The sequence below is a fragment of the Salvia miltiorrhiza genome, chromosome 3 (genome assembly GCF_028751815.1).
Source record: "Salvia miltiorrhiza cultivar Shanhuang (shh) chromosome 3, IMPLAD_Smil_shh, whole genome shotgun sequence".
In the NCBI taxonomy this organism is placed as follows: Eukaryota; Viridiplantae; Streptophyta; class Magnoliopsida; order Lamiales; family Lamiaceae; genus Salvia; species Salvia miltiorrhiza.
In genome coordinates, this window is record NC_080389.1 from 37,282,051 (window position 1) to 37,308,973 (window position 26,923).

Genomic DNA, 26,923 nt, shown 5'->3' on the forward strand with positions numbered 1-26,923 from the left:
TCATCATCTCTCTCTCTTGCTCGATCCAGCCGTCGCCGCCACGGAATTCGCCGGAGGAGCAGCGGCGATAGGCCGCGCCACCCTCGGCTCTCTCGCCTTTCTCTCTGGATCGACGGGTAGCCTAAGGTAAGCCCTAATTTCTTCCTTTTCTATTTTCCCCCTTTTTTTTTCATTTTCTAAATTAAAAATCTGAATACTCATCTCTTTTTTTTCTCTTTGGCAGATCGGAGACCACCTCGGCTCCATCGCCGACCGTCGACCGCCGGCAGCCACCGCGGCTGCCGTCCCCTCTGATTTCGACTCACACACACAGTAGGTTAAAGCCACAATTTAGTTCACAAAATAGCATAGGATTTTGAGCAGAAATCAAATACTGTAAATGCTTATTGAAATCTGAAATTCTTTTCTTGAAACTGAACTAGTCTATAAATTTCAGTTCATATGTGCATATGTAAACATGTTGTGAAATTTCTGAACAGCCGTATGAATTGGTATGAATTGGTGGTTCCCTGAGGGTGATGATACCTTGAGTAGGTGGATAATAGTCTCTGCAGATATTGTATATCACAAAAATTAGAAATCAATTTGGGAAGAGAATGGAAAGATGCAGAAATTTCTTTGTTGCATTACCTTAAAATTGGCTGTGAAATTGGGCTGCAGTAGTTGATAATGGTGGTGTGAGAATGGTGAAAATGGCTGTGGTTTTAAAGAAAAATGGGGTGGTTTGGATGGATGAGGATTGTGGAATTTTTTTCAACTTACAGGTATGAACTCTTCAGCTGGCATGTAAGACTGAAGAATTTCCTTCAGCATGCGTAGTAAGAATTTCTTCAGCATGCTTAGGATTCAGCATGCTTAGGATTATTCAACTTTTAATCATTAAAAAAAAATCTAAGAGATTAATATATTAATTATATGGTTCCAAACTCATTTAAATACATTAAGACATATAAGCCTAATTCTTATTGAAGCATAAAATCCATTTGAGCTTGCTTCTAACATAAATTAAATTACTCATGGGCTTAAGTAAACAATCGATAAAAGATTCACATTTAACACTTCAGTGTTAAATTCTCCACAATAAATTAATGGACTCAAAATATATTTTGAGTGCATCATCTATTGAAAATAAAAAAAATAAATCATCACATATATAAATTATCAAATTCATATAAGTTCGTATTTTATTAATGGAAGCTGAACTCTAATTACCATAATAATTCCTTAAATCAGTAATTAAAAGTATATAATCCTTAATAAAAAGTCGGGTCATTACATACTATCCCCCTTAAAAAAAATTTCGTCCCGAAATTTGCATACCTATGTGAAAAGTTCTGGGTATTTTTCTTTCATCTGGTCCTCAAGTTCCCACGTTGCTTCTTCCGGTCCATGGTGTCTCCACAGTATTTTGACTGACGCGATCGATTTATTCCTTAACTCTTGCACCTTTCGGTCCAAAATGGCTTCAGGTTTTTCCTCGTACGTCAAGTCTGGGTTAAGAATCATTTCATCTTGGTGAATCACGTGTTTGGGGTCAAACACGTACCGTCTCAGCTGTGACACGTGGAACACATTGTGGACGTTTCCAAAGCTAGGTGGCAGTGCCAACCTATACGCTACGGGACCTATTCTTTCAAGGATCTCATAAGGTCCTACAAAACGGGGTCTCAACTTACCCTTAACACCGAATCTAACGATCCCTTTCGAGGGTGATATTTTAAGGAAAACCTTGTCTCCAATCTGAAATTGTAGTTCAGTTCGTCGGGTATCAGCATAAGACTTCTGTCTGTCCTGGGCCTCTTTAATTCTTGCTCTAATCTGGCGGATGGTCTCAATCATCTCGCTTACTGCATCTGGCCCAAGGATTTTTCTTTCACCTACCTCATCCCAGTAAAGTGGTGATCTACACTTCCTTCCATACAGCGCCTCATAAGGTGCCATATCAATGGTTGCCTGGTAACTATTGTTGTAGGCGAATTCGATTAACGGCAGCACTGATTCCCAACTTCCTCCTCGGTCTAGCACCACTGTCCTCAACATATCTTCAAGGGTCTGAATTGTCCTTTCTGATTGTCCATCTGTTTGAGGGTGAAAGGCGGTGCTAAAGTTTAATCTCGTTCCCAACTCTTTCTGTAAACTGATCCAAAATCTAGAAGTAAATTTTGAATCTCTATCTGAAGTAATGGATATTGGTATTCCATGTAGCCGTACAATCTCACGAACGTACAGTTGGGCTAGTTTCTCCGATCCATGGGTAATTGGAATCGGTATAAAATGAGCGCTCTTTGTGAGACGGTCTACTATTACCCAAATAGCTGTGTTGCCCCTATTTGTCTTGGGTAGACCCGTCACGAAATCCATCGCTATGTGCTCCCACTTCCATTCTGGGATTTCCAATGGCTGTAATTTCCCATATGGTCGTTGATGTAAAGCTTTCACTTGCTGGCATGCAAGGCAACGCTCTACAAACGAGGCTATATCTCGTTTCATCCCGTCCCACCAAAATTTCTGTTTTAGATCTTGGTACATTTTGGTACTTCCGGGATGAGCGGTATAGGGCGTGTCATGAGCTTCACTCATGATCTCGTTTCTGAGTTCCTCGTTATGGGGAACACACAATCTTCCTTCAAAAAGAACTGCGTTATCCGTTGCCTCTTGGTAGCCTCCTGGCGTGCCTGTTCGGATCTTGAGACGAACTTTTTCCAAGCTCTCATCCGCTCTCTGTGCACTGACGATCCTTTCTCTGAGGTCTGGGACGGCTACTAGAGTTGCAATAATTGCTCTTGTCGTTGCCGGTGGCTGAACCACTTCTATCTTCAATTTGTCAAAATCCCTTACAAGCGTGTCCTCTTGAGTGAGAAGAAGTCCTAACTCGGATTGAGTTTTACGACTTAAAGCATCAGCTACTACATTAGCTTTTCCCGGGTGGTAGTTGATACCGCAGTCGTAATCCTTTACGAGTTCGAGCCATCTCCTCTGTCTCATATTCAAGTCTTTCTGCTCAAAAAAATACTTAAGGCTTTTGTGATCAGTGAAGATTTCACATCTAACTCCGTATAGATGGTGTCTCCAAATTTTCAAAGCATGCACAATTGCTGCCAGTTCCAGATCATGAGTGGGGTAGTTCAATTCATGTGGCCTTAGTTGTCGCGAGGCGTAGGCAATGACCTTTCCTTCTTGCATCAACACACAACCTAGCCCATTTTTGGATGCGTCCGTGAAGATCACGTATTCTTTATCGGCTGCTGGAACTGCTAGCACTGGTGCAGTTGTCAATTTCTTCTTCAGTTCTTGGAAGCTGGCTTCACACTCTTCGTTCCACTTATACTTGATTCCTTTGCGAAGTAATTGCGTCATTGGTCTCGCTATTTTAGAGAATCCTTCGATGAATCTCCGGTAGTATCCTGCCAAACCTAAGAAACTTCGGATTTCATTAGGTGTGGTTGGTGATTTCCACTCGCGCACTGCTTGCACCTTGGCGGGGTCCACCTTGATTCCATCTGCTGATACGATGTGCCCTAGAAACATTACTTCTTTCAGCCAAAATTCGCACTTGCTGAATTTGGCGAACAACTTCTCCGTTTTTAATGTCTCCAGGATGATTCTCAAATGATTTTCATGTTCTTGGTCATTCTTAGAATAGATGAGGATATCATCTATAAACACTAAGACAAATTTGTCTAAGTATGGATGGAAAACTCGATTCATGAGGTCCATGAATACTGCCGGTGCATTGGTTAAACCAAATGGCATGACAACGAATTCATAGTGACCATATCTTGTGCGGAAAGCGGTCTTAGATATATCATCTGGTCTGATCTTCAGTTGATGATAACCAGACCTTAAATCTATTTTTGAGAATACACTGGCTCCTTTGAGTTGATCGAACAAATCATCTATCCTTGGAAGAGGGTATTTGTTTTTAAGCGTCAGTTTGTTCAACTCTCGATAATCAATGCACATTCTCATGGTTCCATCTTTCTTCTTGACAAAGAGTACAGGCGCTCCCCAAGGCGAGACACTGGGTCTGATGAAACCCAAGTCCAAGAGTTCCTGTAGTTGCACCTTTAATTCTTGTAGTTCCTTTGGGGCCATCCTATATGGTGCCTTTGATACTGGGGCAGATCCAGGTTCTAGATCAATGGTGAAATCTAGTTGCCTGTCTGGAGGTAGTCCTGGCAATATTTCAGGAAAAACTTCTGGAAAATCTCGTACTATTGCCACATCTTCCACTTTCTTGTCTTCACTAGCTTCCCCGTTTAGGTAGACGAGATAAGTTGTGCTTCCTTCCTTCATCATCTCTTTTCTGGCTTGTAATGCGGATATCACTGGTACTCTTTTCTTCATACCTATGCCGTGAAATTCCGTCGGTTCCTTTCCAGGTGGTCGAATAGAAATTTTTCGTTCACTACAAAGGATGGTGGCGTGATTCTCAGCTAGCCAGTCCATTCCTAAGATCATATCTACATCCCACATGAGCAGAATATTAAGATTGTTCGCTACCATCTTAAGTTCTCCTATTTCAAATTCTACGTTCGAGCAAACATGTGTGGTGGTAGATTTTCCTCCTGAGGGTGTAGTGATTCTTAAGGCACACTTAGCTCGTTCTGATTCGATTTCTAAGGTATCTACGCAAGGGGCAGATATAAAAGAATGCGAGGCACCAGTATCGAACAGAATCATTATGGAAAAACCTTTAAGCTTGCCCATACCTGCCAGGTTTCCTTGGTTTTTCTCGGGCTGGTTTTGGGTGAGAGCAAATGCTCTCGCCTGCTGCGGCAATGGTTGCTGCCGCCTCTGTTGCTGTTGGCGCTGTGTGTGTTGGTATTGCTGCTGGTATGGCTGTTGTTGGCGGGGCTGGTATTGGTATTGCTGCTGGTATGGCTGTTGTTGGCGGGGCTGGTGTTGCCCTTGAACTGCTTGCAGGGGCTGGGCATAAGTGGCCCTGATTGCCGCGCCCTGCTGTTTGTTGGGGCATTGTGACGAGTAGTGGCCCTTCTGGCCACACGTGTAGCAACTGTCAGTTCCAGCCTTACAGACACCACGATGTGGTTTGTGGCATTTTGGACAAAGGGGAACTTCATTTTGTCTTTGGCTGCCTCCAGCCGGGGCAGGACCCTGTTGCTTCCCTTGTCCTTGTTGCTGATATTGTCTCAACGGCGCATTTCCTTGCCATGGCCTCTTGTTAGTCTGGTTTTCATTTCCTCCATGGTCGTTCCAGTTGCGCTTCCCTTTAAAGTTCTGAGGGCGTGCAGGTGGGTTGGCTGGCGCTGAGGTCTGTGGCGGAGCCAACCTTTCTACTGGCATCGCAGCTTCGATGTCCAGTGCCCTGTTCAAAGACTCAGTGTATGAGAGTCCACCATGACTAGCTAGAGTCATCCGAATCTCGTGCCTCAGACCGGCACAAAATTTCTCCGCCATTTTCTCATCAGTATCCACCTGTTGCGGAGCATAACGCGATAGATCGCAGAACTCTCTGTCATACTCTGTCACCGTCTTCTTCCCTTGTTTCAGGCTATAAAACTCAGCCTCCTTCTTCTTTCTGTAGCTCTTGGGAATATACTTATCATATAATCCCGTCTTAAAGTCTTCCCAAGTGTATGCTGCCCATTGTTCGGGAGTCAGAGTCTTTCGGCGGGCTTCCCACCAAAAGTCAGCCGATCTGGCTAGTTGGAAAGACATACACGAGAGTCGCTCCTCTTCTGTGCAGTGTAGGAAAGTGAAGATACGCTCCAAGGCGCGTATCCAAGCTTCGGCCTCGGCTGGGTCGCCTGTCCCAGTAAATGTAGGCGGATTCTGTCGAAGAAACAGTTCTTCAGTCCTTCTAGCAGGGGGTGGAGGGGGTGGGGTAGGTTCCCTGTCGTTTCGCCGCCCTTCAGGTATTTCATCGCGATTTCCATCATTGTTAACGTTTCTCCTAGGGGGGCGACCTCGTTTAGGCGGCATTCTGCAAATTACAAACACCCTTTTTAATACATTATATACAGGAATCTCTAAGGCAATTAAGAAAGAACTGTTTGTTAATTTTAACTTATCATAACTCCAAAACTAAGATATTAACAGGAACCGTTGCATACACAAGTCACATTATTCAAAGTTACTACATTCTTAACTGACTTGTGAAGAATAAAACCCGTAGAGAAACATAAAACATACACGAGATCATCGCAGAAAGCCCATGCTAGGGTCATTTATATCTCATGGAAAATTTTCTCATCGAGGGCTTTTACATTGTCAACCCAAAAATGTAAGTAAAGTCTATCTAGTACTCCCTATGATGTATCGGCTTACTAGTTAAGCAATCACAAAAGGGTTTTTATTCACGGAACGTCCTAGAGACCAACATTTCCGTACTAATGCTAGCTAGAAACAACATAAATAAAATCATAGTCATTGGAACGAATCATCGTTTCCGGAGTACATTCACAAGCTAAAACTATCAAATTTGTGAACTCTGAGTCGCGGTACGACTGTTCCTTGGTGACGCCAGGGGGTTCTCTTCTGGATCCTCCTCGGGGTCCTCCTCCTCATCCTCCTCGGGGTCCTCCTCCTCATCCTCGCCCGGCTCCCAGCTGGGCAACGGAGTCTCTCCCTGGCCCTCGCCTGTCTCCTGCATGATCTGGGCTGAGCGGAAGATGTCGTTCACCATCTCACGGATCGGATCGTCTCTGGTGCTGATCCTGGCCGTGGCACGAGGCTTGATCGGAGCTGGAGTTGGCACGGGTTCAGGACGAGTAATCCTTATCGTACCATACTGTGCTGTATCGTCATCCTCCTGCATAGGGTATTTGCCCCTATCTAGAAACTCCCTCATGTTGGCCATGACTCTGTCGACATCTGCCATGGCAGCCTCAAACCTTGCGTCTATCGTAGGTATCAGTGGTGGTGGAGTAGCAGTAGCTTGGATCGCTGAGTCAGGAGGCGATGGGAAATCTCTACGAGCCCGTGGACGAGAAGGGCCTGTCTCGTCATCGTGCCTACCACGGCGCCCTAGAACTGAGGCACGTGGTGGAGAATCTCGTGGCAAGGCCATCGAGGGCTCGGGAGCAGTAGTGGGTGCTTCCGCTGGCAAAGGCGTCCCCACTTGTACGTAGTCTCCCGGAAGGATGTAGGGCCCTAGAGGGGCGCGGCCCCACAAAGTGAAACAGATCTGAAGCTCCGCAATAAAGCTAGGGAAGTCTCCCATGAGGTCGTGGTAATCTTCTCGGCGAAAGATGTAGTGGGCAGAGATCTGCCTAGCCCATCCCTGCCACTCGGAAGGTAACAGTAAGATCAACCTCTGGATACCGTCATACCCTGATACTCCATGTGCACTCGCCTCGACCCAGTGTCTGTGAAAACCTGCGAGGAACTGTCCGAGGTTATCCCCGTGACATGGAGCATAGGTGCGGTAGGACCGCTCGACCTCCTCTGGACTAGCCCATGGGGGCAGTGGTCGTCGTCGGGTGAAAACAGTTCTCGCCATCTAACAAAGGAAATTCTATCGTCAAAAGTAGCACACGACAAGTAACTTAAGGCGATAAGGTTCTAAATATCTAAAATCGGAAAACAAGTTCGGTTCAATAACCATAACGTGCAAAAACACCTCATCATCTAAATCTAGCATTTACACAAGTCATACAGGTTCTTAATACTTAATCACAGATTACCTAATTCGACTATCATATAGTTCTAGTGTCGTTGTTTACCGAACTTAGGGCTTGTTATGTGATGATGATATTTTCTTAAATCTAGCAACGAGCACTAAAAGTTTCAACAAAATAAGTTCAAAAGGCCAAGCTAATTCGAGATCTCATCGTAGAAAAACACTCGAATATTTAAGCTATGCCCATGCCATCAACGTACTATTGGCGTTCGTTACGCTGCTCAATCTTCATGCTCGTGGTTTCATCATGCGACCCTTCGTGTAATTCTTCTTTCTCTATTTCGACCGTCATTGTCGATGTCATCGTAACATGAAGAAAAAGTTAAGGCATCTCCCTAAGTTCTCTTCTATGTTCCGTCGTGAGAGTGAGCATATATAACTTAACAGTTCTAAGTTCTTGTGATTCATACCATAGTCATACTTATTCATGCTTCATACATTTCAAGAAATTAACTTAATTAAAACTTGAAAGTACTTACCATAACCTCCGTTGAGCGTGACGAGATGTAGTGCCAAGCTTTTGTCAACTAGTTCAAAAGTGTATTAACTTACTTAATCTAGACTCAACTTAGAAGGAATGATTAGTACTCAGAGCAAAAGAAATGCTCTGATACCATTCTGTCACGACCGCACTTGCTAAGGATAGCAAATTCGGGAAAACCGCGACTAAGGGAGGGAATTTAGGAGCGGGATTTAGAAAGGGGCATATTCGGTTTCTTGATGACTTGACTTGTATAAAGAAATCAATCGAAATATCTAGAAATCAATGAAGGCCACAAGGGGACCGTACATAATATTATTCAAAGGGGTACTCAACGAGTTTGAGTACATTATTAAATAGTACATATTGTTTTGACAGATAACATAATGTCTTAGTAAAATCAGTGTTTGCAGCGGAATAATAATTTGAATATATGTATGAAGACATATACTCTACTCTGAGGTACTCGTCCTAGATTGACAGAAGCTCCGCTTGCACACTACATCCTCGATCACAGCTCAACCTGCACATTTAAAAATACATGCAGGGCTAAGTACAAAAGTACTTAGTGGACACTTGCCGAAATTTACATACATGCATAATATTTTATTGTCAAGCCTTTCAACAGTAGTAAAATACGAGGGTTTTCCTTTAAAGACTCGTATTTACCAAACATAATATCATTTCTTTCATCAATAACCCGCGCAGGTATTTTATATCATTAATCACCATATCAGTAACTCGTGCCGAGAGGGAGGCCTCCCTCTACGGACACTATGATCGGCCAACCCGCTAGATGACTCACGATCACAAGGTGTACACTAATTCCGAAGGGATTTGCGGTCCCATCCAGAATCCGAATTCGATTAACATCAGATAGGCAATTAATAATAAAACATAAAGCATTTAGGCATTGACAATATCATTTAAATTCATAAGCATAAAGTCTTAACAATTCTAATATATAATTTTAGTTTATACGTAGAAAGCCTACCTGAATAGCCGACTCACGGTTTAGCTCTAACTCTGGTGTTTGACCTTTAATCCGAGAAAATAAAATAAGATTCTAATTCTCGAAAAAATCTCAATAAATGAGGATGCGTGAAATGATTATGCATGACTCACATTCCTTTAATTAAATTATGAGGTGTTAATCCTATTTAAGGAATTAAAGCTCGTCTTATGAGGTCGGATTATTAATCTTTAATAATCTACTCATCTTAAATAATCTAGTTCACTTACTAATTAATAATTAGTAAGTCTTAAAATCTTCTCTAATTAAAATTAATAGAATAATTATGACGACCCAATTAAAATAAAATAATCAAGGCTCAAAAGGAATTTAATTCGAGCCCAAAAGAATAAATTCGAAGCCCAGTGCATTAATAATATTAGGCCCAACATCAATTAATTTCTAGAGCCCAACAAATGAGGCCCAAGATAATAAAAATCATGAAGCCCAATAAGTGAGCCCATCATCACCCTAAAAAAAATTAGTAAATTTTAATATTAATCACTAATTAAAATAATTAGGATTAATAAAGAAGCCTAAAATAATAATTCTTATTGGGTTAAATAAATAAATTTCATTGGAGTTAATCAATTAAATCGTAGGAGCCCAAGTAATATAAATTCGAGACCCATTATTAATAAATAATAGGAGTCCAAGTAATAATTAATGTGGACTGGAAAGAATTAATCTTATCTCGTCAAAACCTTAAACTCAAAACATTATCACATAACTATCATTTAGGTTCGAAACTATTTATTCTAATATCAACATGCGCATTAATCATAACTCGTTCTATTTATGCCATCAAGTCAAATATTCCGTCATTTAAAAACAAATCCTATAATATTACATAGATAAATTATATCATCATAGATCATGCTTTTCTTATTTTTAAAAACATTTAATCATTTTCAAATAATCCATATTAATAAGTCATTTGAAAAGAATTAATTTAAATGAGAGTTTAACTCGAAATATTTCATTTTATAATTCATTTATAAATACTTGAAATAAAGAACTCCATTTAAATAATTAATTTAAAGGTCAATATATAATTAAATTAATCAAGCTCAAATTAATTAGATAAATTAAGTCTATCATGTTTTTTTCTTTGAATAAGGCCCAAACAATTTAATTAAAATAGGTCCAAATCCTTTAATTAAAAGAAGCCCATCAGATTTTATTTGTAAAGGGCCGAGCCCAAACATTTAAATCGAAGCCCATCTGTTAATTAAATAAGGGCCCAAACAATTTAATTAAAATCGACCCAAGTCTCGGCCCAAACAATTAATAAAATCGGCCCAAGAGGGAGCCCAATATTTTCGGCCCAAACCCGGCTCAAACCCGGCCCAAACCCGGCTGAAACCCGGCCCAAACCCGGCTCCCTTTTCTAACCTAAATATACACACACAAACACCTCCCAACACACACACAAGTTTCTCTCTCTCTCTATCTCTCGGACCTCTCTCTCTATCTCTCGGACCTCTCTCTCTCTCGACCCTCTCTCTGCTCGGCTGAGGGCGGCGCCGCCTCCGGCGCGCCGCCTCGCCGTCGCCTTCGCCTTCGCCGTCGCCTTCTCCTCTATCTCTCTCACTCAATCTCGGCCGTTGGAAAGGCGCAGCAAGCGCAGCCACGCCGCCGCTCCGTCGCCTCCGCTCCTCCTCCATGGCAGATCCGCCACCGCCGTTCAACGCCACGGATGTTCACGGCCATCGCCTGGCCGTGGAAGAGCACGGCCGCCGCCTGCCGCCCTGATTCTCTCTCTCGGTTTCTAGATCTCTAGATCGGAACACTGTTCATCATCTCTCTCTCTTGCTCGATCCAGCCGTCGCCGCCACGGAATTCGCCGGAGGAGCAGCGGCGATAGGCCGCGCCACCCTCGGCTCTCTCGCCTTTCTCTCTGGATCGACGGGTAGCCTAAGGTAAGCCCTAATTTCTTCCTTTTCTATTTTCCCCCTTTTTTTTTTCATTTTCTAAATTAAAAATCTGAATACTCATCTCTTTTTTTTCTCTTTGGCAGATCGGAGACCACCTCGGCTCCGTCGCCGACCGTCGACCGCCGGCAGCCACCGCGGCTGCCGTCCCCTCTGATTTCGACTCACACACACAGTAGGTTCAAGCCACAATTTAGTTCACAAAATAGCATAGGATTTTGAGCAGAAATCAAATACTGTAAATGCTTATTGAAATCTGAAATTCTTTTCTTGAAACTGAACTAGTCTATAAATTTCAGTTCATATGTGCATATGTAAACATGTTGTGAAATTTCTGAACAGCCGTATGAATTGGTATGAATTGGTGGTTCCCTGAGGGTGATGATACCTTGAGTAGGTGGATAATAGTCTCTGCAGATATTGTATATCACAAAAATTAGAAATCAATTTGGGAAGAGAATGGAAAGATGCAGAAATTTCTTTGTTGCATTACCTTAAAATTGGCTGTGAAATTGGGCTGCAGTAGTTGATAATGGTGGTGTGAGAATGGTGAAAATGGCTGTGGTTTTAAAGAAAAATGGGGTGGTTTGGATGGATGAGGATTGTGGAATTTTTTTCAACTTACAGGTATGAACTCTTCAGCTGGCATGTAAGACTGAAGAATTTCCTTCAGCATGCGTAGTAAGAATTTCTTCAGCATGCTTAGGATTCAGCATGCTTAGGATTATTCAACTTTTAATCATTAAAAAAAAATCTAAGAGATTAATATATTAATTATATGGTTCCAAACTCATTTAAATACATTAAGACATATAAGCCTAATTCTTATTGAAGCATAAAATCCATTTGAGCTTGCTTCTAACATAAATTAAATTACTCATGGGCTTAAGTAAACAATCGATAAAAGATTCACATTTAACACTTCAGTGTTAAATTCTCCACAATAAATTAATGGACTCAAAATATATTTTGAGTGCATCATCTATTGAAAATAAAAAAAATAAATCATCACATATATAAATTATCAAATTCATATAAGTTCGTATTTTATTAATGGAAGCTGAACTCTAATTACCATAATAATTCCTTAAATCAGTAATTAAAAGTATATAATCCTTAATAAAAAGTCGGGTCATTACAAATCAAATAGTTTTTAGCTTTGTTTTGTTTTTTGTTTTGATTTTTTATGTTTGAAATAATAAATGATAATGCAGATAAGCTCTCTCTATTAGGAGTCTAATGCTCCTAAAGTTTTGAGTGAAACGCTTGGTGTCACACCCCAATTCTTGATTGAATAAATATAATCGAGGTGAAACTAATTCATAGAAATAAACAAGGAACAACCTTGTAAAAACCCGAAATAGGATAGAAAGTCGGGCTATGCCCCTTTGGATCACAAGTTTTGTTTCATGTTTCTGACAACCAACATTCATTAGCATAAAACTAGAATTTCAAATTTAAGCTCGACATGAAGTCATCTTAAGTTGAGAAAACAAAAGATGTATAAGAGTAATTGCTACAGCGGAAGTCTAACATAGGAATTTAACTCTAGCCTCAGCTCCGTCCCGTCAGCACCGGCCAGCCAACCTGAAAACATTTGAAAGTATTTTTGGGCTAAGTACTAATGTACTTAGTGGGCATGCATTTTTCTGAAACATTTCATATTTTAATAAAGACAGTTTATCCAATCATACTTGACATGACTTAGAAGGTTTTAAATTGAAAGAAGTACTTCTAAGCATGTTAAAACATTTTCTTTCATTTGTGCGCACATGTCACACTCCCTTTCCGTTACTCGCTGTGATCCCGGACCTTTTAGCCACCGACGGATCCATATCTCCCGCTTTACTTGAACTGAGGGCGTAACCCAGTCAAGTTCCCATTTGGGACCCAATGCTCCGGAACACATCCCGTCGAGCACCCTTATAACGCCTCATACATGATTAGTGCCCGAATGGAGATCAACCCACCGAGTCAGCTAATAGGTGTACACAATTCTCAAACAACGTGTTAGGTCATAAGAGAACCTCGATCGATTAACTTATGCGAGCCTTAAACAGAGCAGAGTGCACAAAATATTTTATTGGATAAACAGTTTTCATTACATTAAATAAACAATTTGCATTTCATTGAAAACATTTAGAGCTTAATAACTCAATCATACTTTGTACATTTGGAAAGTAAGCCCACCTGGTTAGGCAAAGCCTGAAGATCATAATCACATATAAACCTGTCTTGGTAAAGCAGCGCTAATCCCCCTGGTCACAAAGCCTACAAGAAATTCTATCCTTAATAGGTCTCATGAAACTAATCTTAATGTATTTATGGATGTACTAAACATACTTGATTCATCACGCCGGGTTTTCAAATTTAATGAATAAATACTTGAAAACTAAATTTCTTGAGTTAAGGACACCAACAATATCCTTACTCGATTTTCTTTTAGTGTTTTAGGGTTCTAGCATCCATAATTCGTTCCATTAAAGACAATCGAAAACCATCATAACCTCGTGACTAACCACATAATATCACGTAATCACGTAAACAATAAACAGAAAGAAATAAAATCCTCAAGTTTAGTATCATTAAAATCACAAGTTCACATGAACATAAAAGAAATCATGCACCATTTTATAACATTCTATACATTTCATTTTTTTTTTCATGTAAATAAATAAGAAATTCCATTATTCATTTATAAATAATAAAACATTTTAAAATCCATTGAGATGAAATAAAACATTTTAACCATTTAAAATCCATACTCAAAAAGCCTTGAAATATTATAAAAATGAGGGTTTAATCCCAAAATTTGTTTTTTATTTTTAAAGTCCATCAATAAATTAAATAAAAGAACGGACCTCATTTAAAATAAATAGTCCCAACCTTAAATATTAAAATTTAAATCAAGAGATTTAAATTCACTAAAATAATTTAGTGAAAATTCAAACACATAGGCAACACAATCACATAAGGCACATAAGAATCACAATCAAACATCATTAAAATATGCTCTGTTTTTACACTGACTCAACTTCAAAATTTAAACTGTTCTGACTCCGACATCTCCTGGACTCGAGACTCATACTGAAAGAAATATCTTCGAGTCTAGTTTCATTTAAAAAAAAAATAGAGTCGAAAGATCCAAGTGGTTTGAGAGATATGACGTTTTTACCACGATCTACCATTTCTGGCAGTTTTGTGCAACCGAAGGTTACAATTTTTGAAAAATAGTAAACGTTGTCAAACTGGGCTCAACTTTGGTGGATATCTAGATAACACAATAAGGTTGATACCATAAAAAGTTGGAAAGCTAGATCACATAGGAAGCTACTTAAATGAATGACTCGTTCCCCTGTTCTCTGAAATTCTCGGTAATAATGTGCAGTTTAGGTTTTGCATTTTAAAGAAATATCAAACGAAGTTGAAATAGCATGAAATTTTACCAGGGTACTCAAGACTCATGTAGAAACTTGCTATAAAATTTTCAAAGCTATTAGACATCGACAAACCATCGATCACAGTAGGTCAGTAGGCCTACGAAATTCTCCAATTTGTATTTAAAACTTATATATCTTAATAATATCTCTAACTTGAATATAACATCATAATTCTCAACAACAACTCATCCCAAAACTCATTTCATCACTTCTAATCATCAATCTAAACCATCACTTAACATCATAGCATGCTCAAGAACTCATATACCCACTCAAATCTTCAAATCAACATCATATAACAAAATCACATATAGAAACACATATATATCATCTTCTTCCTCAAACTAACATTTTTCATTTTTCACTTCTCAACCTCAAACTTCAATCTCATCCATCATTAATCATCTAGATCATCTCATAAACTCAAATCCATCATCATATAACTCAAGCCAAGTCAAGAAAATAAACAACAAAATTCGTAGGGTTTCAAGCTCCTAATTTTCGAAAGTTTCATAAAAATAAATTGGGTGATTTTCTTGCTCAATCATGATCATATACTCACTTACATATCATTAATATGATCAAATAAATAATCTAAGATCACTTACTCAAGGATTTAAAAGGTGATCAAGACTTTGCTCCAACTTTGATCTTAGCTCTAGCTTCTTGAATTTGATGAGATATGATAGTATTTGATTGGATTGGATGGTGGATTATCTCATAGTAGTGTTTGATGAAGCTTCTCTAAGCTTTCTTCAATGGACATTAATAGAGGAAAAGAGAGTATAGAGAGAGAGAGGGGAGGCCGAGAATTGAAGTGTGAGGGAGTGAAGTGATGAGCTTTGTCTTGCAATGGAAGAATGATTAAGGACAAAGCATTATTCATGATTAAAGCTTGGTTCCCTACCACCTTAGCACACTAATCCTATCTTCACTCATCACACTTCCACTCATGTTTATTAGATAAAAATAAGTTAGTGGTAGGGAAAAGAAAAAATTAGTGGTGGAAGAGTAGGTGGATAAATTAGGTGGAGAAATTAGGTGATTGAATAAAATAAAAAGTCTTCCGGGTTGTACTATGAAAACTGTAATAATCGTTCAGTGTTTGCTTAAATAAATAGCTCGTGAAAATACTTGAATGCTAAATTAAATAAATATGCAATGCATATAAATTCAATAACTGCATTTACAAATGTTTTTGTAAATCATTTTTGTTGGAATTAAAAATAAATTCATTTTCTTTATATCCGGCGTGAATCATCTTACTTCTAAGTTCGAAAATAAATTCTAAACTTAATATAATTGGGCGGGGTGTTATACTTGGTCTACTGAAAGAAGTTGATTTTATGTTGATGTTCTTATTCGCATTCTCTTCTGAACTATTGACATTCATTAAGAATTTACCTCAAGACCAAGCCAAAACACTTTATGAATATGTACAACACTTCTTTTTTGCAGCTTAAGGCATATAACCTAGATAAATTTTTAGAATTGATAAGTCTTGAGAAAATATTCGGCAAGACTAACACTGAAGAACAAGAAAAACCTAAGAATGCAATACAGAAAAAAAAGGATGAGCAACAACAAAAAATATATATACTACTATCATCATGACATAGAAGATGATAATAATTGATGGTTGAATTGTTGGTTCACATTTTCAACTGTAAATTATGATGCTAGTAACTGAAATAAAAAAGTTATGTTTTGAATCTTAGAGTTTGATTTCAGCAGTGATTGAATTGTTCTTTGATTTATGCTACCAACCCAAGCAGCCCGTCGGGTCATGTGGGCCACGGGCCAAATTGGCCCGTTAATTCTCATGTATGACTACTCAAATTCCAAAGTCTAATTAGGATTTAAATAGTGTTTCATTTTCATTTTTTTTATGATTTTGACAGCCCTAGTTATTTTCTAATTGTTTAAGATGCTAGATGCTTCAAAACTTCACTTGCAGCATATAAGATATGCATTTATTTGGAGTGACAACGTTAAAGATAACATAAAAGATGCAAATAAAAGAGTTGCGGCTGCTCTCAGTAAAGTTTATACGATGGACTTTTATTTTAATCAAATAGTTTTTAGCTTTGTTTTGTTTTTTGTTTTGATTTTTTATGTTTGAAATAATAAATGATAATGCAGATAAGCTCTCTCTATTAGGAGTCTAATGCTCCTAAAGTTTTGAGTGAAACGCTTGGTCTACTGAAAGAAGTTGATTTTATGTTGATGTTCTTACTCGCATTCTCTTCTGAACTATTGACATTGATTAAGAATTTACCTCAAGACCAAGCCAAAACACTTTATGAATATGTACAACACTTGTTTTTTGCAGCTTAAGGCATATAACCTAGATAAATTTTTAGAATTGATAAGTCTTGAGAAAATATTCGGCAAGACTAACAGTGAAGAACAAGAAAAACCTAAGAATGCAATACAGAAAAAAAAGGACGAGCAACAACAAAAAATATATACTACTATCATCATGACATAGAAGATGATAATAATTGATGGTTGAATTGTTGGTTCACATTTTCAACTGTAAATTATGATGCTAGTAACTGAAATAAAAAAGTTATGTTTTGAATTTTAGAGTTTGATTTCAGCAGTGATTGAATTGTTCTTTGATTTATGCTACCAACCCAAGCAACCCGTCGGGTCATGTGGGCCACGGGCCAAATTGGCCCGTTAATTCTCTTGTATGACTACTCAAATTCCAAAGTCTAATTAGGATTTAAATAGTGTTTCATTTTCATTTTTTTATGAGTTTGACATCCCTAGTTATTTTCTAATTTTTTAAGATGCTAGATGCTTCAAAACATCACTTGCAGCATATAAGACATGCATTTATTTGGAGTGACAACGTTAAAGATAACATAAAAGATGCAAATAAAAGAGTTGCGGCTGCTGTCAGTAAAGTTTATACGATAGACTTTTATTTTAATCAAATAGTTTTTAGCTTTGTTTTATTTTTTGTTTTGATTTTTTATTTTTGAAATAATAAATGATAATGCAGATAAGCTCTCTCTATTAAAAGTCTAATGCTCCTAAAGTTTTGAGTGAAGCGCTTGGTCTACTGAAAGAAGTTGATTTTATGTTGATGTTCTTACTCGCATTCTCTTCTGAACTATTGACATTGATTAAGAATTTACCTCAAGACCAAGCCAAAACACTTCTTATTTGCAGCTTAAGGCATATAACCTAGATAAATTTTTAGAATTGATAAGTCTTGAGAAAATATTCGGCAAGACTAACAGTGAAGAACAAGAAAAACCTAAGAATGCAATACAGAAAAAAAAGGACGAGCAACAACAAAAAATATATACTACTATCATCATGACATAGAAGATGATAATAATTGATGGTTGAATTGTTGGTTCACATTCTCAACTGTAAATTATGATGCTAGTAACTGAAACAAAAAAGTTATGTTTTGAATCTTAGAGTTTGATTTCAGCAGTGATTGAATTGTTCTTTGATTTATGCTACCAACCCAAGCAGCCCGTCGGGTCATGTGGGCCACGGGCCAAATTGGCCTGTTAATTCTCATGTATGACTACTCAAATTCCAAAGTCTAATTAGGATTTAAATAGTGTTTCATTTTAATTTTTTTTATGAGTTTGACATCCCTAGTTATTTTCTAATTTTTTAAGATGCTAGATGATTCAAAACATCACTTGCAGCATATAAGACATGCATTTATTTGGAGTGACAACGTTAAAGATAACATAATAGATGCAAATAAAAGAGTTGCGGCTGCTCTCAGTAAAGTTTATACGATGGAATTTTATTTTAATCAAATAGTTTTTAGCTTTGCTTTGTTTTTTGTTTTGATTTTTTATGTTTGAAATAATAAATGATAATGCAGATAAGCTCTCTCTATTAGGAGTCTAATGCTCCTAAAGTTTTGAGTGAAACGCTTGGTCTACTGAAAGAAGTTGATTTTATGTTGATGTTCTTATTCGCATTCTCTTCTGAACTATTGACATTGATTAAGAATTTACCTCAAGACCAAGCCAAAACACTTTATGAATATGTACAACACTTGTTTTTTGCAGCTTAAGGCATATAACCTAGATAAATTTTTAGAATTGATAAGTCTTGAGAAAATATTCGGCAAGACTAACAGTGAAGAACAAGAAAAACCTAAGAATGCAATACAGAAAAAAAAGGACGAGCAACAACAAAAAATATATACTACTATCATCATGACATAGAAGATGATAATAATTGATGGTTGAATTGTTGGTTCACATTTTCAACTGTAAATTATGATGCTAGTAACTGAAATAAAAAAGTTATGTTTTGAATTTTAGAGTTTGATTTCAGCAGTGATTGAATTGTTCTTTGATTTATGCTACCAACCCAAGCAACCCGTCGGGTCATGTGGGCCACGGGCCAAATTGGCCCGTTAATTCTCTTGTATGACTACTCAAATTCCAAAGTCTAATTAGGATTTAAATAGTGTTTCATTTTCATTTTTTTATGAGTTTGACATCCCTAGTTATTTTCTAATTTTTTAAGATGCTAGATGCTTCAAAACATCACTTGCAGCATATAAGACATGCATTTATTTGGAGTGACAACGTTAAAGATAACATAAAAGATGCAAATAAAAGAGTTGCGGCTGCTGTCAGTAAAGTTTATACGATAGACTTTTATTTTAATCAAATAGTTTTTAGCTTTGTTTTATTTTTTGTTTTGATTTTTTATTTTTGAAATAATAAATGATAATGCAGATAAGCTCTCTCTATTAAAAGTCTAATGCTCCTAAAGTTTTGAGTGAAGCGCTTGGTCTACTGAAAGAAGTTGATTTTATGTTGATGTTCTTAATCACCTTCTCTTCTGAACTATTGACATTGATTAAGAATTTACCTCAAGACCAAGCCAAAACACTTTATGAATATGTACAACACTTCTTTTTTGCAGCTTAAGGCATATAACCTAGATAAATTTTTAGAATTGATAAGTCTTGAGAAAATATTCGGCAAGATTAACAGTGAAGAACAAGAAAAACCTAAGAATGCAATACAGAAAAAAAAGGACGAGAAACAACAAAAAATATATACTACTATCATCATGACATAGAAGATGATAATAATTGATGGTTGAATTGTTGGTTCACATTTTCAACTGTAAATTATGATGCTAGTAACTAAAACAAAAAAGTTAAGTTTTGAATCTTAGAGTTTGATTTCAGCAGTGATTGAATTGTTCTTTGATTTATGCTACCAACCCAAGCAGCCCGTCGGGTCATGTGGGCCACGGGCCAAATTGGCCCGTTAATTCTCATGTATGACTACTCAAATTCCAAAGTCTAATTAGGATTTAAATAGTGTTTCATTTTCATTTTTTTTATGATTTTGACAGCCCTAGTTATTTTCTAATTTTTTAAGATGCTAGATGCTTCAAAACTTCACTTGCAGCATATAAGATATGCATTTATTTGGAGTGACAACGTTAAAGATAAAATAAAAGATGCAAATAAAAGAGCTGCGGCTGCTCTCAGTAAAGTTTATACGATGGAATTTTATTTTAATCAAATAGTTTTTAGCTTTGTTTTGTTTTGATTTTTTATGTTTGAAATAATAAATGATAATGCAGATAAGCTCTCTCTATTAGGAGTCTAATGCTCCTAAAGTTTTGAGTGAAGCATTTGGTCTACTGAATGAAGTTGATTTTATGTTGGCGATGTTCCCATCCGCTTTCCCATTAGCCTTCTCTTCTGAACTATTGACATTGATTAAGAATTTACCTCAAGGCCAAGCCAAAACACTTTATGAATATGTACAACACTTGTTTTTTGCAGCTTAAGGCATATAACCTAGATAAATTTTTAGAATTGATAAGTCTTGAGAAAATATTCGGCAAGACTAACAGTGAAGAACAAGAAAAACCTAAGAATGCAATACAGAAAAAAAAGGACGAGCAACAACAAAAAATATATACTACTATCATCATGACATAGAAGATGATAATAATTGATGGTTGAATTGTTGGTTCACATTTTCAACTGTAAATTATGATGCTAGTAACTGAAATAAAAAAGTTATGTTTTGAATTTTAGAGTTTGATTTCAGCAGTGATTGAATTGTTCTTTGATTTATGCTACCAACCCAAGCAACCCGTCGGGTCATGTGGTGTCACGACCGGCCCTCGAGGAGCATTTCCCCAACGAGTGAATTGTGCCTGGATCTCAGCAGTAAATCCAGAGAAGTCATAATGCAAGTCATAGGACCTGCCAGAACGAGTGATGTAGTGAGCGGAAATCATCCTCGCCCATCCCTGCCATTCTGATGGCAGCAAATCCATTAGCCGCTCCATTCCGTCATAGTCCGATATCCCATGGTCTCTTGCAGCGATCCAGTGTCGATGGAAGCCGGCCAAGAATTGGCCTAAGTCATCACCGTGGCATCGGCGATAAGTAAAATATGAGTTCCTGATAGCATCCGGACTAGCATCTCGACGCAACGGCCGTCGTCTGGTAAAGCGCATCCTCGCCATCTATACATGAAGGTCGCATAATCAAACTCACGAATATCAAAATAGGTGGCAAAACAGTAAGGTTCAAACACATCTACAACAGTAAGGTAATAATTCTACTTGAGGTCTCGAAATTCAAACCACAGTATTATAATCATAAGAGGACCGAGCCTAACACTAGACTCGAATATATAACTCGTGAAGTCTTAAATATGCTACAACTAGTACTAATTAGGGTTTTGAAAAGAATTAACTCCGTTATGTCGCAGTTTCCAAACTATGTAGGGTATTCTTATTACTATGAAAAGTGTTCCCACTATACTCTGATTAAGGCAATAGTTGATTCGGTATCCGCCTCGCGTGAATAATCCGAACGAAGATCTATGCCCGTGTCACTATCTCATGTGTGACACTTTTCTTTACTCCTCATTGTATTTTGTTTGTTGGTTTCTCGTCTGGTTCACTAATTTTGTAACTTACTCATCGCCTCAATTTACAGAGAAAAGTAAAAATGTTCTTGCTAAATTCCTTCTATTGTTGTGTTCATAACAGTGATCATGCATCCTTAGCGCATCTAAGTTCATTGAGTAACATCTCCATAAAAAGGCATAAGTAAAATCAACATTTGCATCAAGGCGAAATATAAACTTCAACATTCAAAACTTTCTGTTGCATTCCTTTCTGTTGAACATAGCGATGTGATGAAGTGCTGAGCTTTTGCCGACTGACTCTTTCATACTAGTGATCATACTAGAAAAATTTATTAACTCTAGGGTTCAGAGCAAATGAACTGCTCTGATACCACTCTGTCAAGACCGGCCCTAATTAAGGATAATTAAGCCGGGGAAATCGTGACTAATGGAGGGTGATTAGAAGCGGGGTAGAAAGGGGATAATCAAACAAGGAAGGATCGCATTTCATCATTTAACAAAAGAGATATTTATAATATAACAGAAGTTTAGTCGTATAGACTCAAATAACTAGTAAGTTCAGATATCTCTGACTTAGCCAAATAAACATAAAACTTCTGAGTACGCAGCGGAATATGATTCTGATTACATGTATGAAGACATGTAACCCTAGAGTTCATTAATACATAATAAGACAAAAGAATCCCGCTCGTCACTTCATCACCATCTGCAGCTGTTCAACCTGCACATTTAGAAATATATGCAGGGCTTGAGTACAAAAGTACTCAGTGGGCACGTATGCCTAAGTATAAAATACATACTTCAAAACTGTAAATTGTCATGCCATAATTAAACAGTACAGCAAGGGAGTTTTTCGCTAAAAGGCCCAAGCTTACTAAATTCATTTGTGATTCTTAAAGTTCGACTGCAGTCTAAGTTCTGTAATCTATCATATCTGGAACTTTGTGCCGGAGAGGTGGCCACCTCTCACGGTCACTTGACCGGCCAACCCGTTAGATGACTCACGGTCACTGGTGTACACTAGCCCTGGCAGGATAGCTATCAACTGCTCATGTAGTGACCCGCTCTTTTATAAATATTAAATCCAGTAATGAGTGTTTATTTATGTTCATCAGTGAATGAAAACGGTTATTATTCTGATATGAATTCAGCTTATGATCCTGAATTTATATTGTTTAAGCAGTCAATGATATTATTTCAGAGTTATAACTGACTTAGCAAAGTCACGTTATTTATTTAAGCGAGATGGAATTAGAATTTATTTTTACTCAAGTCGTGGATTATTTCCGACTCGTGAGTTAATTAAATCTGCGGATTTAATTTATATATCAAGACAACGAACAAATTAAATCTACGGATTTAATTTAGATTCATTTGACAACTTATCGATTTTAGCGAGTTATCACATGTCGAAATCGAGATTTATGTAAATATACAATATTCCAATCACATTGATACATTGATGTCCACAACTCATAATAACATACAAAGTCATCAGTATCATTACACAAATTTTCTTTTTGCTCCACCATGCTTTTCTCCCCATTCATACAACACCACCACTCAACACTCAAGTGCACTCCATCGCCCCTTTGCCTTCCTAGCCTACAAGTTCAGCCAAAACACTCCCTTAATCACTAGCAAACCAAGGGAAGTAATTAGTCTAAGATGCTGCCAGAAACTCCAAGGTGAGATTTGGCTTTCATTCATCCGGTGCTCTGCCACTTCTAGGTAAACTTTGGCTACATTTTTTTTTTCCATCTTCTTCCATGATTTTACCTGTATTCATTAAACAACTACCAGTACTACCATTTTCAGATTCAATCATTTGATACCAGTTAACACTTGAAAGAGTGAGAGATAGAGCAGTTCAAATTTTGCCAAACTTCAACAAGATCCAATCAACTTATTTAACTCAGCAACAACGGCAAACCTCTAATCATTTTCTAGGTATATACTACTGTTTCAGTTCATTTTCTCAACTCATTCAAGCCACATATATTGTCATCATATCATAGCATAATCGATCATCTATGAAGTGCTTAAGGAGATGGAACGAATTGTAGGCATACTTCACTATACTTTATAAACACAATGAGATTTCTTAACTTCATAAGCAAATGAATCAAGATACAATAGTAGAATGAAATAGACTTAACTTTAGAAGAGAAGAACGTTGGGCTGCACTGCGGGCCGCTGGACCTCAAGAACAGCGGCAACGGTGCGACGAATCAAGCAGACGCCGGCAGCGACGCCCCTAGTCGTCAACGACAGCGCTACTCGCCGACTGCACAGTGCCGGTGGTGGATCGAAACGATAGCAGCGGCTTCCCCAAAACGGCAACACACGAACCACGTCGGTCCAGTGGCGACGACAGTGGCGGAAGTCTCGAGCGCAGCAGCAGCGGACGCTCGGCAACGGCGTTCTGCCTTTTCTAAAACTTAGGGCTCGACGACGGAGGGAGATTCTGAGGACGAGGGAGATGAACGGCGCCGCTCCCAGGCGGCGATATCTCGCCGAAATTTCAGGGCAGCGGAGGCGCGACTGATTTTATGGGAGCAAGAGGCGGCGAATCTCCCGGCCTTCCAGTTACAGCGGCGGAGGGATCGACGGTGGTCCAGAGATGGTGAGATCGACGATTGTGGTGGCCGATGGCTGCTACTGTTCGTCTGTCAAGGAGTCGGATTCGCTGGTCGGCGGCGGCTTTTGTCGTTGCTGTCGCCGGAAACGGACGGAGAAGGGAGAGCAGTGGGTGACGACGGCTTATCGCAGCTGCTCCCCGGCGAGCTTCCGCAGCGGCGAAGCTTTGAGAGAGAGAGAGAGATGGAGGGAGACGGCGGCGATACCTATCATCGTTGCCAAGGAAGGAGGCCGGTCGACGGCTGTCTCGCCGGAGGAAGCCGCGGCGGCGGGACTGATGGCTGAGTGAGAGAGGTGAAGAGAGAGCCGAGAGGCAGAGAGGGAGAGTGAGGGCTGAAGCTATGTGTGTGTGCGTGAGAGGCGCAGATTTGAGGGAGGAAAGGAAGAAAAGGGCTAGGGATTGGGGAGTGGATTTGAGTTTGGGCCAAGTGATGGGCCGATTTTTTATTTAGTTGGGCCGAAAAATTTGGGCCTCCTATTTATTTTTGGGCTTTGTTATTTATTTTCAGTGGGCTTGAGTTGGGCTGAGTTATTTATTAATTTTGGGCCGATTTTAAATTAGGAATTGGGCTTCAGAATTTATTTATATGGACCGATTTTAATTACTGATTGGGCCTCTGATTTTATTTATATGGGCTTTGATTTAATTGTTGTTTTGATTTGTATGGGCTTTATTTAATTGAGTTGGACTCTATTTATTTAATTGTTTTGGGCCTCATCTTTTAATTGTTTTGGGCTCCCCTTATAATTCATAAATTGGGCCTTTATCTATATTATTTGGGCCGAATTATTTGAGCTTGGGTTTGTTTTATTCTAAAGGAAATGAGCTTCCAATTTAATTGATTGGGCTTTCACTTAAATTCGAATTGGGCCAGTCTTTTATTTAAATGGCCATTCCCATTATTTCTATTGGGCTTGAATTATTTTAAAGATTGGGCTGATGCTTATTTTACGATGGGCTATTATTCTAATCTCATTTATATTTCAGCTGGGCTGAGTTTTATTTAATTTTAAGCTCAGAATAATTCATTCTATTCTTGGGCTAATTTTAAATTATGGACTGAAATTTTATTTAGTTGGACCTTACATGATTTATTTATTTGAGCCCAACTATTTATTATTTAATCATTTGGGCCAAGAATGATTTAATTACTAAGCCCAATGAATTATTTTAATTGGACCTTTCATTTTAGCTATCCAGGCCCATTTCTGCTTAATTAATTATTGAGCTACCTTATGTTGAGCCTTTTAATTATTTAATCTTATAACATTACTTGTTCCTATTTATTAAGCCCGATTAATTATGAAGTTATAAAGCGAATAAGTTGAAGTATTATTTATTTTCTATTGACTACGAGGAATGGGGTTTATTTAATTGGCGGATTAGAACACCTGAAGCGAACAGATTATTTTAGTTAATTACTCAACCACGCAAGATGAAACCTAGTTGGTATTTATTTGATCCGATAGTGAGGATTAATAGTAGTAATTCTCTAATATCATCTCGGAGTAATAAATCATGCATAAGGATCATGCATAGTTAAATACACATTCTCATTTGATGATTTTATTAGAGCAATATCTTATTTATATTCTCGTAATAAAGGTCAAGCACGAGATTAATAATCAGTCAAGGAGCTACTGTACCACAAAAAGTTTCTAACAGGTGGGCATTACTTTCATATATATCAAATGAGTTTAAATGTTACGTTCAAGCAAGTTATCTCATGATTAAATTAATTGAAGTTATTTCAAATATTGTCTTGCCATAAAATATTTAAATTTCAGTATGATATCTATCTGATGTGACTTTTATTATGCAATCGAATTCGGGTCCTGAGCAGTTGATAGCTATCCTGCCAGGACTAGTGTACACCAGTGACCGTGAGTCATCTAGCGGGTTGGCCGGTCAAGTGACCGTGAGAGGTGGCCACCTCTCCGGCACAAAGTTCCAGATATGATAGATTACAAGAGAACTTAGACTGCAGTCGAACTTTAAGAATCACAAATGAATTTAGTAAGCTTGGGCCTTTTAGCGAAAAACTCCCTTGCTGTACTGTTTAATTATGGCATGACAATTTACAGTTTTGAAGCATGTATTTTATACTTAGGCATACGTGCCCACTGAGTACTTTTGTACTCAAGCCCTGCATATATTTCTAAATGTGCAGGTTGAGTAGCTGCCGATGGTGATGAAGTGACGAGCGGGATTCTTTTGTCTTATTATGTGTTAATGAACTCTAGGGTTACATGTCTTCATACATGTAATCAGAACCTTATTCCGCTGCGTACTCAGAAGTTTTATGTTTATTTGGCTAAGTCAGAGATATCTGAACTTACTAGTTATTTGAGTCTATACGACTAAACTTCTGTTATATTATAAATATTCCTTTTGTTAAATGATGAAATGTGATCCTTTCTTGTTTGATTATTCCCCTTTCTACCCCGCTTCTAATCTCCCTCCATTAGTCACGGTTTCCCCGGCTTAATTATCCTTAATTAGGACCGGTCGTGACAGAGTGGTATCAGAGCAGTTTATTTGCTCTGAACCCTAGAGTTAATAAATTTTTCTAGTATGATCACTAGTATGAAAGAGTCAGTCGGCAAAAGCTCAGCACTTCATCACATCGCTATGCTCAACAGAAAGGAATGCAACAGAAAGTTTTGAATGTTGAAGTTTATATTTCGCCTTGATGCAAATGTTGATTTTACTTATGCCTTTTTATGGAGATGTTACTCAATGAACTTAGATGCGCTAAGGATGCATGATCACTGTTATGAACACAACAATAGAAGGAATTTAGCAAGAACATTTTTGCTTTTCTCTGTAAATTGAGGCGATGAGTAAGTTACAAAGTTA

At 38.1% G+C, this 26,923-nt stretch overlaps 3 long non-coding RNA genes across 3 annotated transcripts; 1 reads left to right on the forward strand and 2 right to left on the reverse strand.

Moving 5' to 3' along the window:
• Positions 1-12,395: 12,395 nt before the first annotated feature.
• Positions 12,396-15,585, reverse strand: LOC131016572 (uncharacterized). Its single transcript, XR_009099085.1, has 3 exons — positions 15,121-15,585; positions 13,263-13,343; positions 12,396-12,659 (listed from the first exon to the last, which is right to left on the reverse strand). It is a non-coding gene; the product is annotated as an uncharacterized LOC131016572 (long non-coding RNA).
• Positions 15,586-22,830: 7,245 nt separating this feature from the next.
• LOC131016573 (uncharacterized) lies at positions 22,831-23,721 on the reverse strand. Its single transcript, XR_009099086.1, has 2 exons — positions 23,583-23,721; positions 22,831-23,202 (listed from the first exon to the last, which is right to left on the reverse strand). It is a non-coding gene; the product is annotated as an uncharacterized LOC131016573 (long non-coding RNA).
• LOC131016574 (uncharacterized) lies at positions 23,071-26,494 on the forward strand. Its single transcript, XR_009099087.1, has 2 exons — positions 23,071-23,154; positions 23,242-26,494. It is a non-coding gene; the product is annotated as an uncharacterized LOC131016574 (long non-coding RNA).
• The last annotated feature ends 429 nt before the right edge of the window (positions 26,495-26,923 follow it).